Raw genomic sequence first — 25,286 nt, forward strand, 5'->3', positions numbered from 1 at the left:
TAGCACAGGCACTGCAATAATATATGGGAAAATTCTAGGTCAGTTCCAATGTGCACACCAATAACGCAAAGCGTAGGCAGGCATGTTGTAAAGCATGATAATGAACGAACTGGTATCCATGTCGCATGAGTGATGCTGTAAGTATAGCGCAGAGACTTCCCAGTGACTTTTAATGCTGCTACTCAGAGAGGCTACTATTGAAGTAAAACTTCCTTTCCTATCACGGATTCGGGATGCTTATGCTACTGCGAGTTTAATGGCCGTAGGCAGTGGGCTACAAGCCCAATTATTAAAGGGTCTATGAATCTAATTCTATCTGATATGCATTAAATGCGGTTGTCTCAAGATATGTGAAACCATAGATATCTTACCTGAGTACAGGACTATCAAGTGGTGGGAACGGAGAAATTTCTGAATTCACTAATCAGTTAACTCATAAATTAGTCAAAATAGCGTAGAGCTGCAGAAGATCCAGTGGCCGTCGGTTTCAAATATCTACTCGAAGGCAACGGTTGTGCGGAGGGACACCGGCCTCTCAGACAGCCAGACGCCTGGCGCCACGCCAATAGCGCCAACCTGTGCGTGGGCGGGCCGAACAGCCCCTCGGATGAGAGCCTAAGCGATTGTCGCCAATACCGCCCTCGCTCTTGTTGGTATCAGCGACCTTTTGCTGTCGGAGGAAGCGCACACTGTGTAAGCATCCGAGATTACAAAACTGAGAGACGCTCTCTTGCTCTCAATTCGTGGCAGTGCTTGGTAGGGTCATATGGTGGCAACATATTGTAAGGTTTATTTCCACGACCGGCAGTCGTGTGGCGTATACGCCAATTTACACAGCATGTATTGGTTTCCAAAGTAATGGGAGAACCTGGCACCATAAGGCTCATTTTTGATAGAGTAATTCACGGTAGAATGCTCATAGCAAAGCCTACTGTCCTTAAGATGTAAATATTCAGTTAGAACCGCGAGAGATCGGCCTCTTGGTTTGATAAATATTAGCTCGGTAGTCGTCGTCGTGCTACCCCTAACATTGTGCTCGCAATGCGTTTCGAATTAGGTTCTTTACTATAACTTGTCATTCAAATCCTGGAGTTCATCTTTGTTAAGCTGTATCAAAACTCTCTCTAGCGGCTGAGATAGTTCACATAATATTTTTTCATATTTTCCGTCTTTCCGTGAAATTGTGACTTGGCCCACACAAACTTGTGGATCCCCTGTGTAGCCCTACATTGTGCACTGGCTGGTTACCACCTACTTGTATCGAGACTGCCTCTCTTTTCATATCTGATTTTCTTTTACGTGTCTGTTAATAGTCTGTATTATCCCTTTGTTGTCTTCATTCTCCAATTTATGTCTGTCAGCAATTCTCTTCTTTGCTTACTGGTTTTCCACCTCAGCTGTAGATATTTATACAGATGTAAAGCAGTCTTTAATCTTGCAATAGGTGGTAACTGTCTTTCCACTTAGTTATATGTGCCTCAATCGACTTATATTTCTCTTCTATGCACTTCATCGTAATCATTTTGCTCTGCCCATCACTCTAATTTTAAAACGTTTGCGTGGTATTTCACTTGCTTTATTTGTTGTATTTTTATATTTTCTTGTTTCATGAACTGAATTCAATATATACTATGATATCCAAAGATACTATGCCTTCTAATTTTATCTGTTTCATACTCTGCTCCTTTCTCTGTTTCGTCTCTGAAATCTACTCATTCGTCCTCTAACGCGTTCCTTTTCCATGTGCAGTCAATTATTGCCAACGCTCCCTTTGAATTTCTCAATAAACTCTGGTTCTTTCATTTCATCCATATCCCATTCCAACTATTTTCTGTCTTTTAGAAAAATCTTAACTTTTAATCTACAAGTGACAACCGTTAAATTAAGGTCAGAGCCCGCATGTGACCCTGAAAATGTCTTACTGATAGGTTGATTGTCTGCAGTTCTCCCCCAAACATGCAACCTTCTTTCATAATTCTTTAACCAAGTGCTGGAAATGATGAAATTGATGAAATTAAGCACTATGCAAAATTTTACCAGGCGGCTTCAGCTGTCATTCCTTTCCCCCAGTCCATATTACCTTACTAATTTTCTTGTCTTCCTCTTGCTATTAGCGAATTCCTGTCAACCACTTTCCCCTCTCATAATTATCTGAATAATTTCTTTCATCCCATCATACATTGTCTCTATGTCATCATCTGTGGAGCTAGCTGGCATATAAACTTGTACTGCTGCGGTGGACATTGTATTTGTGTCTACCTGGCAACGACAATGTGTGCTCTTCATAGTAGCTTACATCTTATACTATTTTCGTTTTCAGTTTTCATTAATAGACCTTTTCCTACATTACCCTGTACTCCCTGACTGGAGATCCGTTCATCCTGCCACTGAACTTAACAAATCCCCACTGTATCTAACTTCAGCCTATCCATTTTCCCTTTTTAAATTCTCTAACCTATCTAGGCGATTAAGGAATCTTACGTTTCACTCTCCAACCTGTGGATGTCCGTTTTCTTTTCTCTGATGACGACAGGTCATAGCAATCTATAAAAAGGGTAGCTAATTGGATGCACATAATTACCGTCCAACCGGCCAATTTCACTGACATCGATTTGTTGTAGAATCATGGAACATATTTTGTGTTCAAACATAATGACCTTTCTAGACTCTGAGAAGCTCATCTGCAGAAACCATCACGGTTTTAGGAAACATCGGTCATGCGAGACATAGCTGGCCCTCTTTGTGCATGATATGCAACAGGCTCTAGATACCTGCTCCCAGGTTGATGCCATATTTCTCAACTTTCGAAAGGCGTTCGACTCAGTTCCGCACTGTCGCTTGCTACAGAACGTGCGCGCTTGCGGTCTATCCAATGACATATGCGGTTGGATAGAAAGTTCTCTAACAGACAGGGAGCAGTATTTTGTCCTGAACGGGGTAACTTCAACAGAAACAAGAGTAACTTCAGGTGTCCCCCAGGGCAACGTAATAGGTCCTCTGCTTTTTACGATTTACATAAACGATCTGGTTGATGGTATTGACAGCGGCCTTAGACTCTTGCCGATGACGCTGTAGTCTATAGGAGAGTAGTACCACACGAAAGTTGTGAACAAATCAATGAGGATTTGCAGAAAATAAATGCGTGGTGTAATGACTGGCAGTTATCTCTCAATATTAACAAGTGTAACCTACTGTGTATACCAAGGCGAGAATCCCCATTAATGTATGAGTGCAAAATAAATTATCAGTCTTTGGAAGCGGTAACATCCATCAAGTATCTGGGTGTGACTATTCGAAATGATCTCAACTGGAATTATCAGATTACACAAGTAACGGGTAAGGTGAACTCTAGATTGCTGTTTATTGGTAGAATCCTGAAGCGATGCAGTACTTCAACAAAGGAAATGGCTTACAATACGTTAGTTCGTCCAGTCTTAGAGTATTGTTCGTCTGTATGGGACCCTTACCAGTTGGGTCTGATTCAAGACGTTGAGAAGGTCCGAAGAAGAGCGGCGAGATTCGTGACTGGTACATTTAGCCATGGCGAGAACGTTACAAATCTCATAGGAACCTTGAAGTGGGACTCACTTGCAGATAGACGACGCGCTAAACAGAAAGGGCGCTCACTAAATTCCGAAAGCCAATCTTCACCGAGGATGTAGAGCATATATTATTACCACCAACATTCAAATCGCATAATGATCATCATTCAAAGATACGGGAAATAAGAGCTCGTACTGAGGCGTTCAGACAGTCGTTTTACCCTCGCGCGATCCGCGAGTGGGACAGAGGGGGGGAAAATATGTGCCCTCCACCACACACCGCTTGGTGAAGAGCGGAGTACATATGTAGTTATGTAGATGTAGATACTTGTCGATAGAGCCAATCAAGAGATCCGAATGGGGGACTGTTTTACGTCCAGAAAATATTAACCAAGAGCATGCCAAAACCATGTAAGCATAAAGGAGAGATGCTTGTCCTCGGTAATATCAGCGGATGTAGTTTCCCGTTGCTATGAGTCATTAGAAGTCCGCCTCAAGGTCGATCCGTCAGTCATCCATAATGTTGCCCGTTCAAGTACTGAAAAGACTGCAGCCCCTCTTCAGGAACCATGTTTGTCTCGCCTGCCCACAGACCCTTCCGTACTGGGTAGTACGTACTGTACGGCTGTCTGTACCACTGAGACACGCAAGCCACCATAGCGTGGCAGTCTCTGTTGTTTATGGGTCAGAATGAAGACATACTGGTACAAGAATTAAAAAGGGCAATAGATGGCAGTGGAAATAAACGGTAAACATTGGTCAGAAATTAAGTCGATAGAGATGGCTACAAAAGGCTGTTACCTTAACGTGAATTCCAACCACAATAAGAGCATGATAACAGTACACACTCGAGGGTTTACATCGAATCTCGGAACAAGACTGGACATAGGAAACAGCCAAGAATTAATAAGAACATGAAAAAAAAGGCTTAACGGACGTATTAAATGTGGCCACGTGGAATGAAAAGGGACTACTATCATACGAATGTGAACTAAGCAAAATTCTTAAGGAATATAAAATAAATATTTCCGTGAACACAGAAAGCAAGGTGAAGCTTATGAGCAAAAATGAGCGGGAGAACTGTCATGGTCTACAGTGGAGTGACACAAACAAAAGGAACGCGTTATGGAGAAGCACTTATAACGGACAGGAAATGGATGAAAAAAAAGAAAATATCTTTAGTAAATAAAAGACTCATAACCGTAAGATTAAAGTTGAACAAAGGACGTATAACACTAATACGAACTGGCCCACCAGAAGAAGGAGAGAAGGATGGGAGAGACCATGTTATGAAGAGCTTCAGAAAAATCTAAGTAATGCAATTTATAAGGGCCATGTAATTTTAGTGGGAGATCTAAAACCCCAATCTGAAAAAATTCCAATTCCCAGTTTAAAAGACACTTACAGGGGGAATACTGTAATCAGTATGGGGATAAATTAAGTAAATTAATAACATTCAACTAATTGTAAGTAGCGAACACCTTCCTTATGAAGAAACGCATCCACAAATTTACATGGATTGCACGAAGTTACCGTTCGATTATGCAATAAACTACAAAAAGTTTACGCCAAGGATAGAGACACTCGTGTACGTAGAGATAGAAATCTAAATACAGACCACTACTTCGTAAAATCAAAATTCTAGCATTGGTCAAGATGGAAACAGCTAATAACAGAAGGTAAAAATAAAGACAAAAGTTATTCAAACAAAACATTTAAAAAAGAGAGCTCTCTCAACCTGTATCAGGATATATTCATAAAACAGCTCAATGAAATATCTATTAGTGAAGACATAAACGAAGAATGGTTTAATATAGGAAACTGCTCTAATACAGATTTCAACTGACGTTCTAAGTGGACCATATTGAATAAATCGGAAAAACAGGTAAAAATATTTGAAACGAAGAGTTGCAAAAAACCATCAATGAATGCTTACAGAATAAACCGTTAGAAATTAAAGAGCAATGTCACTGGAAAAGAAATGAAGCCAAAACGGTAGCAAGATTAGCACATAGGGCATTGTGAAAGACCTTTATAGGCTAAGGTAACTGTTATACCCATGGAAGATAGAAAATAGCATACAAATTAACGACACCTTAGCAAAGATGAAAGAGATACGGTAAGTCTAGATGTAATACAAAAATCGTACTGTCATACGATCCATAATCGAAGAAGCATATATTAAAGGTCTGCTGCTAGGAATATATTGTATAGACCTGGTGGAATTGCACACTCATAAAAAAATGGGTAACCTAAAATCACCAGGGCTAGATAGAATGAATGCCGAAATGACAAAACACAGTGGAAATGTCTTAGAATTAAGAATGCTGCAAGTGTTCTGAAACGGTAGATAGCTTGGGCGTGGGAATGCTTACCAACTAAGCTTCAATATCAACTACCAAAGCACATACATTACAAGCAAAATTTAATTTTACACACACACACACACACACACACACACACACACACACACACACACAAATACTGAAAAACATCTCAATGTGATAATTGTAATAAAATAGTACGTTGAGACCAACAGTGCTCTGAACATTGGAAAACATCTTGAGTAAATAATTAAAAATCACGAAGGTCAGTAATAATTTACAATCAAAAAGGACGAGGAAGAATTTACATTTTTTAGTAAAGCCAGAAAACTTCTCAACTCACAATAAACACAAAAATATTAAGTTACACAGCCTGAATACACACTATTTTGTTTTAGGAGGCAACCTCATGCCAGACTAACAAACTAATCTCCTAGCCGTTGCGACAGCTAAGTAGAACAACACCATGAAGAAACCAGAGAGCAGCACCGTGCAATTGCCAACTAGGCACTAGACAGAACTCCAGTCACACTGCTATGCTCCCTCAGAAGTACCAAACATACTGAATAGTCTTCATCAGTAATAGATATACTGTTGAGCACCGACAACTAACAATGAGATTTCACTGTACTGTCTCTTATCAGCTAATTCCACTGGCGTCACAAATGAAAGTGACGCTCTCATGTAACCGTCATTAGCACTTACAAGCTTATCAGAAGGTAACATGCGTTGTCCATAGCAGCGCACCGTTCTTTGCACGCAGCAAAGCAAAATGTGAAGAGAAAGAGAGAGAGAGAGAGAGAGAGAGAGAGAGAGAGAGAGAGAGAGAGTCAGCGCTGGATGCATGTCAGTTGCTAACTGCCGCTGCTGTTACCTGAAAAGGTGTTTTTGAAATGCTCAGTAATTGTAGCTGCAATCATTCCACTTGTATATATCAACCACACAAAACGAAAAAATTCTTACACTGCAAGAAATATATACCTGTTTCCTTCTCCCGAGCCGGCCGGTGTGGCCGAGCGGTTCTAGGCGCTTCAGTCTGGAACCGCGTGACCGCTACGGTCGCAGGTTCGAATCCTGCCTCGGGCATGGATGTGTGTGATGTCCTTAGTTTCGTTAGGTTTAAGTAGTTTTAAGTTCTAGGGGACTAATGACCTCAAGATGTTAAGTCCCATAGTGCTCAGAGCTATTTTGAACCTTCTCCCGATTAAAATCAATAAAGAAGTTTTCGGTAGGCTTGTCTATATTCTCAATTCTAGAAAGCATTAGATTTATTAATTTTACAAATATCGCTTTACTAACCAACCACTTAATGTTGCAGTCCATGTTATTCTAATTAAAGTATTCTTTTATTCTGATCCCCAAGACAGACTCATGGTAACATTCCTTGGGAAGCACTGTGTTATGTTCCCCATCCCGACGATCTGTAGAGAAGACTATCATCTTTTTAATCCAGTAAAGTTTCAAATGTTACTTTTGTTTAATGTCAGGGTACGCAATCAAGTAATCAAACAACATTGGTAACCAAGTCGAGATCATATTAACACACTGCTCCTTACCTCCCTCACTGATGGCTTCCCTATTTGCTGTGCGCAAAACTCGTTCTTGTTGTCTTTCACAGTCCCGTGTTCAGAGAAATATAATTTAGACTATCCACAACCACATTATCAATGCCCCTAATATGTTTCACATCAAATTTGAATGCAGAGACCCATACAACCCGCCTTACTATTCTACCTGTCTTTTACGGTCAACAGAGAAACCAACATTGGGCCTGATTATCAGTCGCCGGACTGAACCGCACTTTCCCTAGGCAAAACTTAACCTTTTCCAGAATGAAATTTTCACTCCACAGCGGAGTGTGCGCTGATATGAAACCTCCTGGCATATTGAAACTGTGTGCCGGACCGAGACTCGAACTCGTGACCTTTGCCTTTCGCGGGCAAGTGCTCTGCCGACTGAGCTACCCAAGCACGACTCACGCCCCATCCTCACAGCTTTATTTCTGCCAGTACCTCGTCTCCTACCTTCCAAACTTTACAGAAGCTCTCCTGCGAACCTCGCCGAGCTAGCAGTCTTTCAGGAGACGAGGTACTGGCAGAAGTAAAGCTGTGAGGTGGGGCGTGAGTCGTGCTTAGGTAGCTCAGTCGGTAGAGCACTTGCGCGAGAAAGCCAAACGTCCCGACTTCGAGTCTTGGTCCGGCACACAGTTTTAATCTGCCAGGATGTTTCATATCAGCGCACACTCCGCTGTAGAGTGAAAATTTCATTCTAGAAACATCCCCCAGTCTGTGGCTAAGCCATGTCTCCGCAATGTCCTTTCTTTCAGGAGTGATAGTTCAGCAAGGTTCGCAGGAGAGCTTCTGTAAAGTTTGGAAGGTAGGAGACGAGGTACTGGCAGAAGTTAAGCTGTGTGGACGTGGCGTGAGTCGTGCTTGGGTAGCTCAGTTGGTAGAGCACTTGCCCGCGAAAGGCAAAGGTCCCGAGTTCGAGTCTCGGTCCGGCACACAGTTTTAATCTGCCAGGAAGTTTTTTAACCTTTTCCAGCATATATAGAATAGCTAACGTGTGCAGCTCATATACAGAACATCTTTTTCTCAAATGTTGATTAGGCCCGGGAAGCATATGCTGCTGGCCTCCTCTAGTGTTCTTCCAAATGTAATAACACGGCGGTGCTACGACTCCCCAGCTTCAGGAGGAGTAGTTCCCAGGATGACTGGGAGCTATGGTTTCGGAGAGATAGTGGAATCGCACCAGGACGAGCAGAGACGCGTTGACAAGTTTGACATTCACTTTCATTCCGCCAAAAAATACACACTGCCTCTGCTGTTCTAGTCGACGATGGCGCAGATTGTGTACGTGTGTCAGCGCGAACGCCAGCGCCGGAATCTGCTGCTACGGCAGCCCGCCACTCCGTCCCCGCGTAGTAACGCCTCCTGTCCTCGCCTGGGCGGCGTGGCTGGTAGCGTGTGTCGGCCGAGTCGGAAGCATCGCTCTTGCCCTCCGGAGTGCGGCTGGCTGTTTTCTCAAGCAATGCTCGTGCTTACCACTGCTGCTGCCGCCCTCCCTCGCTTGGTCGGAAAAAGAGGACAGCCCTGGTCCCAGAAGGCCATGAGATCACGTCCCAGCTCCGCCCTCACAGACTGCAGCTAGCAGTCCATCCGCAGAGTAGAGGCTGGCTGTCTTCTGCCCCTTACACCAGTGCAGCGCAAAATTTTGGAACTCGAAACGGCTGTATCGCGTCTGTACGGTGGAGCTAGGCGGTTGATTCAGCGGATCGGCTGGCCACCGAAATCGTGATTTGCCTGTAACTTAGTCGTCATTCTCTCCCGTTACAGATGAGGACAGAACGGCAACACGACTGGATGCCTTGAGCGTCTGGGCTTCATTATTTATATAAATGATATGACTTCTAGTATTACAGGTGATTCAAAAATATTTCTGTTTGCTGATGACACCAGCTTGATAGTGAAGGATCTTGTGTGTAATATTGAAACAGTATCAAATGATGTAGTTCATGAAATAAGTTCGTAGCTTGTGGAAAATAATTTGATGCTAAATCACAGTAAGACTCAGTTTTTTCAGTTTCTAACTCACAATTCAACAAGAACTGATATTTTGATCTGACAGAATGGGTATATTATAAGCGAGACGGATCAGTTCAAGTTCCTAGGCGTTCGGATAGATAGTAAGCTGTTGTGCAAGGCCCATGTTCAGGATCTTGTTCAGAAACTAAATGCTGCTTTATTTACCATTACAACAGTATCTGAAATAAGTGACACTTCAACACGAAAAGTAGTCTTCTTCGCATATTTTCATAGGCATATGTGTTATGGTATTATTTTTTGGGGTTATTCTTCTGATTAAAAAAGGGTATTTTTGGCTCAAAAACGAGCTGTTCGAGCTATATGTGGTGTAAGTTCGAGAACCTCTTGTCGACGCTATTCAATAGTCTGGGAATTCTGACATTGCCCTCACAGTATATATTTTCTTTAATGTCGTTTGTTGTTAGCAATATTAGCCTATTCCCAAGAGCTAGCAGCTTTCACTCAGTTAATACTAGGCAGAAATCCAATCTGCATGTGGAATGTACTTCAAAAAATGGTTCAAATGGCTCTGAGCACTATGGGACTCAACTGCTATGGTCATAAGTCCCCTAGAACTTAGAACTACTTAAACCTAACTAACCTAAGGACATCACACACATCCATTCCCGAGGCAGGATTCGAAACTGCGACCGTCGCGGTCGTGCGGTTCCAGACTGTAGCGCCTTTAACCGCTCGGCCACTTCGGCCGGCTGAATGCACTTCCTTGACTCTTGTGCAGAAATGAGTGCAGTATTCTGCACCATCCATTTTCAATAAGCTACCTCAAGAACTCAAAAATCTTTGCAGTAGCCCAAACTCTTTTAAGTCTAAACTGAAGAGTTTCCTCATGGTTCACTCCTTCTATTCCGTCGAGGAGCTCCTCGAAGAGCTAAAAAATTAAGCCAATACCAGTGATACATTGTTGATTTTCTTTATTTAAACTTACGACTTGTCACCTGAATATGTTTTTCTTATATTTAAATTTATCTGTTTCTAATATCGTGTTATAATTTCATGTATTGACTCGTTCCATGACCATGGAGACTTCTCCTTAATTTGGTCCCACGGAACAATAAGTAAATAAATCAAAAAATAAAATAAATTAGTAAATTATTTATAGTCCTTTTTCTATGCCTCTGGTGTAGTCCCTGACGAGTAGGGTGCTCCCTAATAACTGTAACTTCAGCTATTTGTAGCCGTTCCGGCTACCGTATGCAGGTTGCTAGGCGCTGTTGTGACTGTAATGTACAGGTTAAATCATAGCACGTCTGTGTCCAGTGTTGCTCCTGACATTTCACACCCGTTTCCAAAGTTGTTTATAATGCGTGCCAGGCAGCGTACTTTGCCTGCGAGCGGTGTCATAAACCTGCCTCGCGGAACTGTTGGCTCCTAACAACACAGCGAGCCACCCGATGTGTCCATTGGTCCATTGACTCCTACCTTGTGCCTGAGTCTGAGCAAAATTTTCAACAGTTATCCAAATCGATGGCTATACCCATTCAATGCTCAGCAGTGACAATCCCTGGAGTAGAGGAATCTATTTGAAAGATAACGTATCTAGAAAATCTGGGACCAAAGCACAGGGCCATTGGGTAAACCCTTTTCTAATACTCTAAAGCTTTCTGTCACTCAAAGCCTCTCTTTCGTATTTTTAACGGAGCATCTGCGCAAAACTGGGTACGAACTTGTGAAATAAAATCGACATCCCAATGAATTTTGTGGAGGAAGATTCGCGAAAGCCCCAGAGAGCTAGACTAGTCCGTTTTCACCCCTTTCCCAGACACCATGTCTCGAGTATAGACATTTCATTGTGAGCTAAATTAACCTTTGACAGTCGTATCTACAATCCAGCTTATCACAAATTCTCCAACACTTCTTAACATTCCCCTCACGCTCTTCAAAAATTTACTCTAAATATGGATAAATGGTTCAAATGGCTCTGAGCACTATGCGACTTAACTTCTGAGGTCATCAGTCGCCTAGAACTTAGAACTAATTAAACCTAACTCACCTAAGGACATCACACACATTCATGCCCGAGGCAGGATTCGAACCTGTGACCGTAGCGGTCGCTCGGTTCCAGACTGCAGCGCCTAAAAATGGATACATCATCTAAATAACGATACATTAACTTAAAGTTTGATGAACCAACAATATTATCTCACAATTAAGAAAACATGGCAGCTCCAGTTGACAAACCGAAGAGAATACAATTAAACTCATGGTTCTAGTCCATGTAGAATGCAGTAGCTGCCTTCAGTTACTAAGCCAAAGGGATTTGATGACAAGCTAGAGCCCCCGCAAACCATGAAAAACGTGTATCCACATCCGACAGTGGAACTGACTGCAAGATCACTTTTTATTTAAAGCTCAATTTTCGAGCACTGGCCAGAAACCACCGATTTTGCGTTTAGATATCAAGAACATGGGCGATGAATAGAGCGAGAGCGACGGCTTATATCCCTTGATCCAATAGTTTATCAATAATTTTCTCGCAACTCCTTCAGTTGGGGTTAAGATAGCCGATAATGTGCCTGCCTGACCGGTTCTTCGTCGGTGAGCTGTATCTGGTATTCATATTCTTTGATTACACCTAACATACTCGTCAACACTTCTGGAAACAGGTGGATGACCTGATGCAACCCGGCAACATGTGGTCCGCCAACTTGTTGCCAAGGTTGTTTTGACTACGCGGGGAAGTTCTTACACATCCTTCCTAACTGCCGATCTCTCTCATGTGATTTACGTGTTTCTGGAGCCCTGAAGAACGACGTTCGTGACCGTCGATTTGCTTCGAACAAAAAGATGCACATCTGGGTACCATCATGATTCTGTAGGCAACCGCATTTTGTGGAAATCACAACACCAAGAAGAAAATCAATGAAGTCATTTTATTTAATACCATTGGTTAGGTACATGACACGTGACAAATGATTACCTTTTTGAGTCTGTACACGTCCTTTGTGTCCTACTATTCATTATGTCATTTGGCCACAATGTGCTGCAATTAGAGCTGCTATAAGTCGTGACATTGAATCAGTAAGGCTCTGAATAAGTTCCTGAGGGATTTCCCTCCACGCAATTTGTATCCGAGCCCACAAATTCATCTGATCCCAGTTATTGGAGGACCGTGACGCACCAGGTGCCGACCAACCATATCCCAGTCATGTTTCGATGGGCGGCATGTCTGGCGAACGTGCAGGCCAGGAAAGCAATGGTACCCGTCGCTCGTCGAAGAAGGCCTGTACATTCCTCTCAATATGAGGCCGGGCATTGTCCTCCTGAAATGTGGCCAGTGGAGATGCCTGAAAAAGGTGGGTTATCTCAGGCTCCACAACCTCCGTTAGGTATCTGTTGCTGTTCGAATTGACCGCAATACGTACTAGGCGAGATCGATTGTTGTAACCAATGGCGCCCCAAACCATCACACCTAGTGTTTGTCGGCTATGCCGCTCCACAATGCAGCCTTCCAGATTGCGCTCACCACGGTACCGCCAGACACGTATGCGACCATCACTGTAGGACACGATGAAGTAGGACTCATCCGAAAAGATTACATGTTGTCACTTCTCACCCCAGTGACGGTGTCCACGTGCCCATTGCAGTCGGAGGAGCTTGTGGTTTCTGGACAATGGAAGCCGACATAATGACATGCGTGCAACCAGTCCAACCTGTAACAGACGGTCACGAACCGTCGATGCAGATAAGTTCACACCTGTTGCATTGCTCCAGCGATGAGCCAACTCTGGATGACGCTGTAGGGTCTTTAATGGCTATGCGGACAAGATGACGGTCATCACCGAGCTGTGCTCATGTTTCGTCCCAGCTCCCACTCGTCACTGCGTACTACCTTTCTCTATCCATTGCTTCCGCATAGTCATCATTGTCATAGCATTATGCAATATGCAAGCCGAAAAGTCACGGTATGACAACCCCGTTCCCCAAAGGCCGATCATTCTGCCCTCTTCGCACTCGCTCACATGCCGATAAGGCTCCCTTTGACGTCGACGAGGCATACTATCACTCACTGTATTGTTTCGACCTTGTGTGACACCTCTGCACCGACTATACTAGGCGCTACACCGACCCTATAGGACCGACACGAGAGGCACGAGAGGACTCTGCTCGGCCTACGTGTATTCCATGTCGCTCCAAAACGTATCTCGTGTTGCTTGTACACCAGTCGCCACTTCCATCAAGTGTGGCACTATTAGGGTAACTCTTTCTTGGTGACACACACACACACACACACACACACACATATATATATATATATATATATATATATATATATATATATATCCCCCGGAGACTTAGATGACGCTGAGACAAGTAATTTAATATGAGACACATCGGGTTGAATTTCAGCAAGTACTCCAAAAATGGATGAGAAATATTGAATATGTAGCGTCACCAGATGACCTTGCCGAACGTGCCGCGGTTGGGCTTAGGCGTAAAGGGATGACTGTGCCACGCAGTACTTCCATTCGAGCAAATGGTGCAAATTTCGTTCACATTTGGAAATGATCTGTTGTAAACCTAAAATTTGGATAGTTATTGCCTTCGCTGTAATCAAGTAAATGCTGTTCTTATCCTGTATCTCTTTCCTTTCATCCCTTATTTTATTTATTTAAAGGGATTGTTTAGTAAAGAAAACATAGGTCATTTTTAGTAACGACGAAATTCGGAAACTTGTATTCATTTACTTGTGACTCAGTGCAGTAGGTTTTTGTTGTTCTGTTGTTTGTAATAAATCACGAGATCAAAAGTACTTTAGGCTAGACACAACACTCTAACCATGAGCGCCGCATGCAAAAGTTGCGCATGTGAACCAAGAGCCACACCGAAGTGAATGCTTGACTTGGATCGGGATGCGACAGACGATAAGCTCAAGCGCTGCCAGTACGGTGAAGTACTTCATGTGGTGACGTCACATGTTTATCGTGTGCCATCCACCTTTGGGATATTTCCCGACATTTGTGACCCCATGTGTCATACATTAAAATACTGTTTTAATGTCATCCACGTCGCTTCGATGACTTTTAAACGTTAATAACAAAGAGCTTGTCTAACGGTTGTGGTAATAGAGTACAGTCTCTTAAAATAACGGAAAAAAGGGGACGAGGACGAATCTTCCTTTTTAGTAAAACCAGAAACTCATCTTACACTAAATACGAAATACTAAGCTGCGCCTCCTGAAGAAGCACTATTTTATTTTAGGAGACAATCTCATATCAGGCCAACAAACTAACCTCCTGGCCCGTTCCACAACTAAGAAGAACAACGTCATGAAGAAACCAGATTCTTGAAGAACAAAACCACCTAATCCGGTACAACATTGCATTCCTGTCACACTGATGTGCTCCCACAATAATATCAAATATACTGAATAGTCTCTGTCACTAATAGAAACACTCTTGAGCACCGACAACTAGCAAACGACGTCCATTGCACCGTTTCTTGCAGTCTAATTCCACTTGCAACCACAGATAATAATCATCCAAATATGTAACCGCAACTTCCACACACTGCCTCATGGGAAGGCGACATGCGTAGCTGCACTCCATCCTCCGTCCACAGCAGCGTGGGAGACAGAGAAAGGGTGAGTATATCCAGTCATGAAGTTCGTCACTTGCGAAGTGCCGCCAGTGTTTCAATGCGACGCTCCTAGTTTGTATATCCATCGTTCTCGTCCACCGGCTGACTTAACTGCCCACACCACCACCCGACGCTACGTCCACTTCCCCGTAGTCCGTGCAGTGTATTATGTCACTTTACGGTATAAATACTAGTTCAGGGCATAGTATGAAAGGTTTTTCCGTGATGGTGATTGTACTACCGTGTGGCAAGTTTAGTCGTCGAGCAGGAGGCCATTTGTCCTCTGGAGGCGCGGACGGAAGGCGCCTTCTGCCGACAGTGCGGTGTGCAACGTGCTGCAGTGGCGTCGGACGCGGACGGTGCTGACAACACGGCTTGCAGCGGACTAAATACGCGAGCTACAGAAGTTCATTGCGTCAAACGCCTCAGGGAGCAGCGGCCGCCTGGGCAGACGAAGTCTACGGAAAACTCGTCCTACACATATCAAAAAACAGTTTTGCATCACCCCGATTCCCAGAACTCTTGAAGTTAGACGCTGACTGTGGATATTGTATCACAGACACAGTCCCTTTCACTGCTCAGAGACGTCACTAAACCACCCCAAAGACGTAAACAGCCATGCATGTGCAGGAACTATTAGACGGAGGGGATCTGACAGCCTAGCAGTTCCAGTCATTCCACTAGGAAGCAGGTACACGGCTCATGTTGTCTGTAGTTCAACCATGTGTAGACGGTCAGTGCCGCGGTTCTATCGCGTCCGCATTGTTACTTTGTGCCAGGAAGGGCTCTCAACAAGGGAAGTGTCCAAGCGTCTCGAAGTGAACCAAAGCGATGTTGTTTGGACATGGAAGAGAGATAGAGAGGAAAAGGAACTGTCGATGACAATAATAATTTTTTCATAATGTGGGGAGAAAGCAGAAAGTTTGAAGGAGTATATAAATGGACTGTACACGGGCGATGTACTTGAGGACAATATTAGGGAAATGGAAGAGTATGTAGATGAATATTAAATGGGAGTTATGATACTGCGTGAAGAGTTTGACAGAGCACTGAAAGACCTAAGTCGAAACAAGACCCAAGGAGTAGACAACAATCCTTTAGAACTACCGACAGCCTTCAGAGAGCCAGTCTTGAGTCTTGACAAAACTCTACCATCTGGTGAGCAAAATGTATGAGACAGGTGAAATACCCTCAGACTTCAAGAATACTAAAATAATTCCAATCCCAAAGAAAGCAGGTGTTGACAGATGTGAAAATTATCGAACTATCAATGTAATAAGTCCCGGCTGCAAAATATTAAAGCGAATTCTTTACAGGCCAATGTAAAAACTGGTAGAAGCCGACCTCGGGGAAGATCAGTTTGGATTCCTTAGAAATATTGGAACACGTGAGGCAATACTGACCCTACGACTTATCTTAGAAGCTAGACTAAGAGAAGGCAAACCTACGTTTCTAGAATTTGTAGAGTTAGAGAAAGCTTTTGACAGTGTTGACTGGAATACTCTCTTTCAAAATTCTAAAGGTGGCAGGGGTAAGATACAGGGAGCGAAAGGCTATTTATAATTTGTACAGAAACCAGACGGCAGTTATAAGAGCCGAGGGGCATGGAAGGGAAGCAGTGGTTAGGAAGGGAGTGAGACAGGGTTGTAGCCTCTCCCCGATGTTATTCAGTCTGTATATTGAGCAAGCAGTAAAGGAAACAAAAGAAAAATGAGGGGTAGGTATTAAAATCCATGGAGAAGAAATAAAAAATTTAAGGTTCGCCGATGACATTGTAATTGTCTCAGAGACAGCAAAGGACTTGGAAGAGCAGTTGAACGGAATGGACAGTGTCTTGAAAGGAGGATGTACGATGAACATCAACAAAAGCAAAACGAGGATAATATAATGTAGTCCAATCAAGTCGAGTGATGCTGAAGGAATTAGATTAGGAAATAAGACACTTAAAGTAGTAAAGGAGTTTTGCTATTTGGGGAGCAAAATAGATGATAATGGTCGAAGTAATAGTCCAAGTATATAGGATATAAAATGTACACTGGCAATGGCAAGGAAAACGTTTCCGAAGATGAGAAATTTTTTAACATCGAGTATACATTTAAATGCCAGGAAGTCGTTTCTGAAAGTATTTGTATGCAGTGTGGCCATGTACGGAAGTGGAACATGGACGATAAATAGTTTTGGACAAGAAGAGAATAGAAGCTTTTAAAATGTGGTGCCACAGAAGAATGCTGAAGATTAGATGGGTGGATCAAAAAACTAATGAGGACGTATTGAATAGAATTGGGGAGGAGAGGAGTTCGTGGCAAAACTTGACTAGAAGAAGTGATCGGTTGTTATGAAATGTTTTGAGGCATCAAGGGATCACCAATTTACTATTCGAGGGCAACGTGGAGGGTAAAAATCGTAGAGGGAGACCAAGAGATGAATACACTAAGCAAATTCAGAAGGATGTAGGCTGCAGTACGTACTGGGAGATGAAGCAGCATTCACAAGATATCGTAGCATGGAGAGCTGCATCAAACCAGTCTCAGGACTGAAGACCACAACAACAACAACAAAAATGTGGGGCCAAAGTCATAATATATTTCTTTAAAGTCGGTATCGCCATTAGACCTTTTTACTCGCAGTGTTACATTACACAATCATGACACATTGTCTAAGGGTTAATATTTCTGGTAAAAATCTACTGCTTTGTTTTATCACTGAGTATACCATCTTTTCGATGACAAGCCTCGCTCAGGCCGCCCAAGGGCTACTACTGCAGTGGATGACCGTACCTACGGATTATGTCTCAGAGGAACCTTGACAGCAACGGCACCATGTTGAATAATGCCATTCGTGCTGCCACAGGACATCGTGTTATGACCCAAACTGATCGCAATAGGCTGCATGATGCTCCACTTCACTCCCGACGTCCATGGTGAGGTTAATATTTGCTACCACGGCACCATAGAGCGCGGTACAAATGGGCCCAACAACATGCCCAATGGCTCTCTTTACAGAGGAGTGTCGCGTATGCCTTCAACCAGACAATCGTCAGATACCCGGTCTGGCTGAACGCCTTAGACACACTGTCCAGCGAGTGCAGCAATGTCGAGTTCCCCTGCTGTTTTGAGGTGGCATTATGTGGGACCGAAGTACGCCACTGGTGACCATGGACGTCGCCGTAACGGGTGTACTGTGCGTAAATGATATCCTCCGACCGATAGTGCAATCATATTGGCAGCACACTGGCGAGGCATTCGTCTTCATTGACGATAATTCGCGTCCCCATCGTGCACATCTTGTGAATGACTTCCTTCAGGATAACGATATGGCTCGACTATAGTGGCCAGCATGTTCCCAGGACATGAACCCTATTGGACACGTCTAGGATAGATTGTAAAGGGCGGTTTATGGACGATGTGACCCACCAACTACTCTGAGGGATCTACGCCGAATCGCCATTGAGAAGTAGGACAGTCTGCACCAACAGTGCCTTGATGAACTTGTGCATAGTATGCCACGACGATTACAGGCATACAACAATGCTAGAGGACGTGCTACTGGGTATTAGAGGTACGGGTGTGTACAGCAATCTGGACCAACACCTCTGAAGGTCTCGCTGTTTGGTGGTACAACATGTAATGTTCGGTTTTCATGAGCAATAAAAAGGGCAGAAATGTTTTTTATGTTGATCTCCATTCCAATTATCTGTACACTTTCTGGAACTGTTGGAACCGACGTGATGCAAACCTTTTTTAGATGTGTTTATTTTCAACCTGCGTGTGGCCCTTACTTCCTCGCGCTTCTGTAACACTGGCATTGGCACACTGCCGGAACAAAAAAGCTGAATCAACAGTGTTTAGACAGGACTGTTTTTCACTTCATTAGACCCAGATATCGGGAACATTACCTCAATATTTGAAAGATTTTAAGCACGTCCACTTCGGGCTCACTGCTAGCTTAAGATCAAAGTCCGAGCAAACACACGGACACAGGGGCGTCTGCTGCATCAAACACCGATGAAGGCGGCGGGACACCGAAAGTAAACGCTATAGTAGCAACAGTGGGGCATGGGAGTGACAACACACCAACACGGGAACAAGTAGCCATAAGACAAACAAGATCAACAGGGCACACTAACACCCAGACGTCCAAACATGGAATCAACAATAATGATAGTTGCACACGAAATTCTGATGAATTTTCAATTAGAACCAAAGCAGAAAATTGTGTCCACCACAATTAATGTGTCAGTTAGGAACAAAATACGGGCAGTAGCACTCGGTCAAATCAGACTTCGTGGACAAAATGATTAAGAAATTAAACCCAAAAACTGCATACGGAATTAGCGATGGCAAATGCCCCTAAGGCAATAGACAGAACTCAAGTTTTGTAAATGGAGATCGCAGCCTTAAAGGAAGGAAAACAAAAATTATGCACTGAAACGAGGCCAGCACCATCGGCTTTCTCTGTAGTCGTGGTAGCTGGTCCAGCCGCCAAACTGAAAAGCAGGGTTGAAGATCAAATCGAATTAGGAGAAAATAAACAGGCAACAATTCAGAGAAAAACCAGATATCTAAAGCCACCAGGGAAACTTCAACTAAAGGAATAACTCCTATATTTGATAAACTAACGCCGGCCGAAGTGGCCGTGCGGTTAAAGGCGCTGCAGTCTGGAACCGCAAGACCGCTACGGTCGCAGGTTCGAATCCTGCCTCGGGCATGGATGTTTGTGATGTCCTTAGGTTAGTTAGGTTTAACTAGTTCTAAGTTCTAGGGGACTAATGACCTCAGCAGTTGAGTCCCATAGTGCTCAGAGCCATTTGAACCATTTGATAAACTAACGCTTAAAATAATAAGAAACATAGCGTACACAGTAATTCTTGAAACTGAGACACAAGCAGACAAGAGAAAGATTATTTAAGGGACATCAAACTTCAAGGACATTCTGTTGTGGCTTGGCAAGAGAGCCAACCCACTATGAGAGGAAGCCGAAAGGTATGCGTTTTAGCTCACGCAGGCTGGCGTGAGGTCTGGAACAGGTCAAGGAAATGAGACTAACAAAAAACGTACGTAGCTGCTGGAATACTTAACTTTAATCCATAATTGGTGAACATCGCTCTTGACGGTACATGTTTTACAGCATCAATGGTAACGTAATGGCGCCTTGCTAGGTCGTAGCAAATGACGTAGTTGAAGGCTATGCTAACTATCGTCTCGGCAAATGAGAGCGTATTTTGTCAGTGAACCATCGCTAGCAAAGTCGGCTGTACAACTGGGGCGAGTGCTAGGAAATCTCTCTAGACCTGCCGTGTGGCGGCGCTCGGTCTGCAATCACTGATAGTGGCGACACTCGGGTCCGACGTATACTAACGGACCGCGGCCGATTTAAAGGCTACCACCTAGCAAGTGTGGTATCTGGCGGTGACACCACACATTCGATGCTAAGAACCCAGGAAACTAAGACCACTACTGGCAGTACATAGCGTTCCAACAACAAATACAGATAGACCCTTTTCTCGAAGAACTGTTTGAAGTAAAGCCAACGACCACATCACCAAAGAGGAATTTCAAGATGAAGTCGAAATACGATTCAAAACAGGTCCGTAACGGAAAAGAACGGTAAAAATGTTCTAGAGGTGACACCAGGGGTCAGATTACAGTTATTACGGAGTGTCTGGGTGTACATACAATTTACGTGTCAGTACAAAAGTGCTTCAACTGTTTGGATTTTGACCAGTCATCTAGAAGATGTGACAGGGAAGCCCTGTGGAAAACGTGCAAAATTTGCTCATAAAAAATTCGAATGTTGGAAAGAAACAGCTGGTGGCCGTCCTCCTAGAGAAAACAACAGAAGAATGTGCAAAAAATCTGGGTGATTAGAATGACCTACTTACAACGAGCAATACAAAATAAAAACAGAAAAAACGACGTATGATGTCACCAACAGTGTCAACTAGCACACACCAAAGCAAAAGCAGTCATACAACGCTCTTTGGAAATCTAGGTAGGAATTCAGAGACCAACGACGGAAATGTACACACGTCTTCTCAACGAAACACTTATATGAACAACAGCATCCTACGTCACAGAAGCAAACAAATCACCAGCAAGCGAAACAAGAGCGTGGCGACCTGCAGTGTTAGGAGGCAACCGGGTCAGGCTGAACGCCTTAACACACTGTCCAGCGAGTGCAGGAACTCGGAGGTTCCCTGCTGTTTTGGGGTGGCATTATGTGGGACCGAAGTACGCCGCTGGTGTTAATCGAATTCGCTGTAACGGCTGTACGATACGTGAAAGCCATCTTCTGACTGATAAGGCAACCATATCGGCAGTATAATGGCGAAGCATTCGTCTTCATGGACGACAATTCGCGCCCCCATTGTGCACATCTTATGAATGAATACCTTCAGACTCGACTAGAGCGGCCAGCATGTATTCCAGACATGAATCCTATCGAACATGCGTGGGATAGATCGAAAAGGGCTGCTCATGGACGACGTGACCCACCAACCACTCTGAGGGATCTACGCCGAATCGCCGATGAGGGGTGGAACAATCTTTACCTACAGTGCCTCGATGAACTTGTGGACAGGATTCCACGACGAATACAGGCATGCATCAGTGCAAGAGAACGTGCTACTGGTAATTAGAGATACCGGTGTGTACTGCAGGCTGGACCACCACCTCTGAAGGTTCGGTGTATGGTGTTATAATGTGTGGTTTTCATGAGCAATGAAATGGACGGAAATGATGTTCATGTTGATCTCTATTCCAATATTCTGTACAGGGTTCGGAACTCTCGGAACAATGATTATGCAAAACTTTTTTGATGATTATGTACGTTTTAATATGTAAAATCACAAAATCTACCATCTGCTGTATAATATCTGACAAGAGGTCTTCACTTCACAAATAAATAAATAAATGTCCATATAGTTTTCTCTGCACCACCAGCACTGCCAACAACCCTTCTATGTATTCGATGTCCAGAACTGTTCGCTGAAGGACTCGTCTTTGACATGTGCTTGGTAAAATATGGTGTAGGGGAGGAATGGAGAAGGTCATTTCTATATATAAGAAAGTCGAAATAAGCCATATATCTACCTACAGCAGTATAAGTATACCGAGTAATACTTGCAAAACCTACGTCAAAATAATAAATGAATGGCTTTGTAATACCTCAGATATAATTTTAATGGTGGAACAAGAAGGTTTCCAGAAGGAGAAAGCATGCACACTGAAACACATACGGAAGAGAATAAAATTCAATCTCGAACTATCCTAGCGATTATGGACTGCCATAAATTACAGAAACAAGCTACGGGCGATAACTGAACAAAGAGGACTCCATAAAAATTTTATCTAAGATCCAGAGAAAAAGCCTGTGTATGAACACCGGAATTGGAGTTAACATGGTAAAGAGATAACACATTGATATGATAAGGAAATGGAAAAGAAATAGAATATCAGCAACCGTAAATGCTGAGAGAAATGAATACAATGAAGGGCCAAACAAACTGGTACACCTGCCTAATATCGTATAGGGCCCCCGCGAGCACGCAGAAGTGCTACCCACGATGCGGCATGGAATCAACTAGTGCTGGAGGAAACCTACACCATGAACCCTGCAGGACTGTCCATAAATCTGTAAGAGTACGAGAGGGAGGAGATGTGTTCTGAACAGCACGTTGCAAGGCATTCAAGATACGCTTATTAATATTCGTGTCTGGCAATGATGGCCATAAACTCAGAAGAGTGTTACTGGAGCCACTCAGTAGCAATTCTGAAAGTGTGGAGTGTCGCACGGTCCTGCAGGAATTTCCCAGGTCTGTCGGAATGAACATTGGTCTTGAATAGACGCAGGTGATCAGACAGGATGCTTAGGTACGCGTCGCCTGTCAGAGTCGTATCTAGACGTTTCAGGGGCCCCATTCACTCCAACTGCAAACGCCCCACACCATTACAGAGTCTACACCAGCTTGAACAATCCCCTGCTGACATGCGGAGTCCATGGATTCATGACGTTCTCTCTATACCAGTGGGGTATAAAACTTTGTGTCATGGGTACACGAGTGGGCCTTCGGCTCCGGAAACCCGCATCGATGATATTTCGTTGAATGGTTCGAACGCTGACACTTGTTGAAGGCCCAGGCTTGAAACCTGCAACAGTTTTCTGAAGGGTTGCTTTTCTGCTACGTTAAACCAATCTCTTCAGCCATCGTTAGCCCCGGTCTTGCAGGATGTTTTTCCGGCCGCAGCTGCAGATTTGATCTTTTAACGGATTCCTGACATTCAAGGTACACTCGTGAAATGGTCGTACGTAAAATACGCACTTCATTGCTACCCGGTCTAAGGCGCTGCAGTCATGGACTGTGCGGCTGGTCCCGGCGGACGTTCGAGTCCTCCCTCGGGCATAGGTGTGTGTGTTTGTCCTTAGGATAATTTAGGTTAAGTAGTGTGTAAGCTTAGGGACTGATGCCCTTAGCAGTTAAGTCCCATAAGATTTCACACACATTTACACATTTTTTTTTTTTTTTTTTTTTTTTTTAACATTGCAACCCCTGAGACGCTGTATCCCATCGGTTGTGTGCCGACAATATCATCACGTTGAAACTCACATAAATCTTGATAACCTGACATTGTAGCAGCGGCATCCGATCTAACAACTGCGCCAGACACTTGTTGTTTTATACAGGCGTTGCCGACCTCAGCGTCGTCTTCTGCCTGGTTATATATCTGTGTATTTGTATAAGCATACCTATACCAGGTCTTTGACGCTTTAGTGTATATTCATATGAGGTTATTAGTGGATGATCAAGTTATGATACAAAACAGTAAAGATTCCATACATTACATAAACTAAATGAAATAATCGCTGTGTCCAGTTTATATATATACATATACATATATATATATATATATATATATATATATATATATATATAAAATAAGCTAAAGGCAAGGCCTTTTTAGATTTTCCCCTATTACATACAAAGATAGTCCTCAGCAATAAACCGATTGAACAGGTAGCAAATTTCCAATATTTAGATTATGGCGTGGCATATGAACAAGACTATGTAGTACGAGATATATGTGGCTCAATAAGGAGAACACTTGCAAAGTTACTGTCCCTCTCACGAAGATAGCCGCTTATCTCCAATTATTTCCTTTAATTTCGTTAATTTTTCCGGCTATAGGTCTCGACTGTAGGAACTTTACATGGAGAACAACTTTCGTTACGAACTAAACCTGACCACGTGCGTGAAAGGAAACCTATACCATTATACACTTCAGACATTAAATTTGTTCAGTTGAAAAATTGATGCGGTATAAAACAGTAAAACAAGGAAAGAAACGCAACTGAAATTTTACAATGTCATGACAGTGATCAGTTAATAGTATCGAGACGGGGCAGGGGGGGGGGGGGGGGAGGGGGTTAGTTTAGACGTGGGAAACAACGATTTACGACAACTGACAACTACAAGCATCACATATGATGTCTGTAACATCTGCACTAGAGGAGACCCACTCGGGATTGAAGTAATAAGGGAACTCAAACACACAAGGCAATCGAAAAAAGAGAAAAATGGAAAGAACATCAACTTCATATGCATCCACAGGGAGTTACTAAGCTAGTAACGAAATGTAAAATTTAGGACAAGAGAAGTGTGGAAAGACCGAGGAAGTGGAGTGAGACTGGAACAGGCCCGAGGCCTAGCCCTGGAGAGGCAGAAGAAGAGGAAGAGGGAGTAAGTCCACTAGTAGAAACTAAAGAGAAACTGTAGAAGAAGATAACGGTTATTGAATGTAAAGTAAATTATCAAAAATCGTAAGGATAGCGGATTTGCGTATACGAATTGATTAGCAGAAGGCAGTAGAAGGAGCTGTATCCACGAGCTATAACAGTACTGATGACTTTATAAAAATAACTGGGTGACAAACGTAAATCGGAAACACTAGTTTAGCTGCTGATGCTATCGCTCCGGAATTGCTTTCACATCCTCCCAGGAAGCACTGAAATAGTACGGCAAGTCTGCAATCTCCGAAACGGATCACATTCACTGCCTGCGCACCGGAGCATCTTCCGTCCGATAAAACAGCTCTCATTTTCTACGGGAAGTAACACACTCAGTGTGGACTCGATTGGAAATCCTGAGTTAGACGGTATGATATTGAAAATGTTTACGAGCAATATTTCCTTCCTGCATTGCGGTTTAGGAGATGCCTCACTGCCTGGTTGTGAATGATAGT

Source organism: Schistocerca serialis, chromosome 5 (assembly GCF_023864345.2).
Source record: "Schistocerca serialis cubense isolate TAMUIC-IGC-003099 chromosome 5, iqSchSeri2.2, whole genome shotgun sequence".
NCBI classification, from domain to species: Eukaryota; Metazoa; Arthropoda; class Insecta; order Orthoptera; family Acrididae; genus Schistocerca; species Schistocerca serialis.